At 29.0% G+C, this 2,500-nt stretch overlaps 1 protein-coding gene across 3 annotated transcripts in view; it reads right to left on the bottom strand.

Moving 5' to 3' along the window:
• Positions 1 to 2,500, bottom strand: part of LOC127062240 (protein rhomboid-like) — a 114,611-nt gene that overhangs the window by 65,745 nt on the left and 46,366 nt on the right. The window lies entirely within an intron of this gene.

Genomic DNA, 2,500 nt, shown 5'->3' with positions numbered 1-2,500 from the left:
AACCTTTATTCGTTTCTTTATCTACAATTGTTGAATTAGTTAACAATATTTATGCGATTAAATAATAAAAATAATTTTATTTTTTTATTAATCGCAACCCTCCTCTCTCTCTCTCTCTCTCTTTCTCTCCTTTACGGCCCTTTCTTATTAAAAATTAGAAACGAATAAAGAGTAGAAATAAAAAAAGAAAAAGAAAGACAACAAAAAATTAAAACAAAAAACATTGCATTTATGTTTATCTTTCTTTTTTAATAAAATTATTTAAAAAAATATAGATTATTTAAAAGAAAAAGACAGACAGACGATTCTCAAAATAACATATCTTAAGTCTATTATAGATAAAAGAAAGAGACATGTAGATAGACGCACATAGATAGATAAATAGATAGATAGATAGATAGATAGATAGAGAGAAAGAGAAAGAGAGAGAGAGAGAGAGAGAGAAATATGTAACAAGAGTAAAACTACTTTCCTCGTTACGCGTCGGAAAATGATTATATGGCTGACGTATTATACAGACGAACGAAATAATTTCTTCTTCTGGAAATTAGCAGGATTTCACGCGGCGTCGAACTCAAAATGCTCTCGCGAATTCGAACTTCCACGTCTGGTGTGCTTGCACGGCTCGATGCACAGTGTGTCGTTTACAGAACGCGAATGTGACGCCTTCGTTATTCTCCAATCCACAAGCTGTGCTTTTGCAACTACTTTATGTGTATATATATATATATATATATATATATATATATATATTTAAACAATTTATATATATATATGTATGTATGTATATATACAGTTATTGACAAAAGTTAAGAAAGGTAATCGTTCGACCATTTTTATATATTCTTTATCTTCCGAAATACACAGGTTGAAACTAAAAATAATATGACGAGATAATATTTCATACATCATGCTGTTTTTTGTATACAATGTTAAATATACAAATTGACGTATACAATATCGTAACAAATGGCACCTCAATTGCGAAATAAAACGATTTAACGTAATAACATGATGAATCATTTGCTGAAGCTTTCGATAGCTTTTTCAAATTTTTGAAGAATGATGATCGTGAAGAAGTAGGGAAAAAGAGAAAAGAAAAAAAAAGCTTGGAAATTAATGTTATTTTCGTAGATATTTACTTCAATATATATCTAAGCCGACAGTTAAGCGGCCGTTATCGTAGAAATCCTATGAGAAGAAAGAATTACTTTGTTGCTCTTACTCTTCTTGCCTATATATGTATAGAAGAGAAAAAGAGAGAGAGAGAGAAATATATATCTATATAGTATATATATATGTGTGTGTATGTGTATATATCTATATACATATATATATATATATATATATATGTATGTATATATAATATGTATATAAACACATATACACACACACACACAATCTTCCACGTCGGAGAGGATAGTAAGCAAATAATCCAATCAGGCTTCGTCGTTTACGAAGAAACCTTTTCTAGACACCCCCACCCCCACTCCTCTTCTTTCTACTATCCTATCTACCTATCTGAAACAATTTTTTCGTTGGATAGAGAAAGGATGTGACTCGAAAGGAAAAAGAAAAAAAGGGAAAGGAAAAAGTAAAAAAGAACATCGAAGCAAAACAAAAGGAAACAAAAACCGATTAGAAGATTAGATACGAAAACTCCCTTACCTTCGAATGTCTTCGAAACATTTTTTAAATTAAAGTCTGACTATGCCAATTTATATCGTAGTATTATAATAACAACCATACATACATATATATATATATATATATACATACATATATACATTCATATATATATATATATATATATGAGGAAGGTCCAATGAATCCAACGAAATTGTATCAAGGATAATAATCTTATCCTTTGGTTTCGTTAATTATCCAGAGCAAAACGTTGAAATGAAAATGAAAATGAAATTGCGAACGTTATCGAGAACAAACGTTTATCTTCGTAATCGCTTTATATTCCAACGTGAGAAGATTATAGAAGTGAGAGAAAGAGTGAGAGAGACAGACAGAGTGAGAAAGAGAAAGAGAGAGACGACTAGCACCAAGTAAATTTTGCCAATCTTCCTCTCTCTCTATCTTCTCGATTCGAGTTCAGCTTCGAGATAGATTATAAACGATCTGATATTCAAAAATCTTAAAAAGATTAAATTCACGATATTACGAGAAAAAAGTCTGTTTTGTAAAGGACTCTTATTTATTGATTCAATATTTAAAAAAAAAAAAAGCAAGGTTAATATTTATAAAAATATATCAGTATGTAATATAAATAACGTTTAATTATTTAATTAATTTATTTAACCGGGAAGAAAATATTCATATATAACAGTATTTATTTTACAAAATCCTTATAATTAATTAATAAAAAATTACCGATCGTGTCTATACAAATGTCTACACGAAAAGTAACTGTTTTCGAACAAAGTAAAAAGAACAAAAAAATACAATTTTCTCAAAATGCAAGTTTCACTTCCGTCATTCCGTCGTATCC

The sequence above is a fragment of the Vespula vulgaris genome, chromosome 1 (assembly GCF_905475345.1).
Source record: "Vespula vulgaris chromosome 1, iyVesVulg1.1, whole genome shotgun sequence".
Lineage (NCBI taxonomy): Eukaryota > Metazoa > Arthropoda > Insecta > Hymenoptera > Vespidae > Vespula > Vespula vulgaris.
The sequence above is the reverse complement of the archived record's forward strand: the minus strand, read 5'-3'. Positions and strand labels throughout refer to the sequence as shown.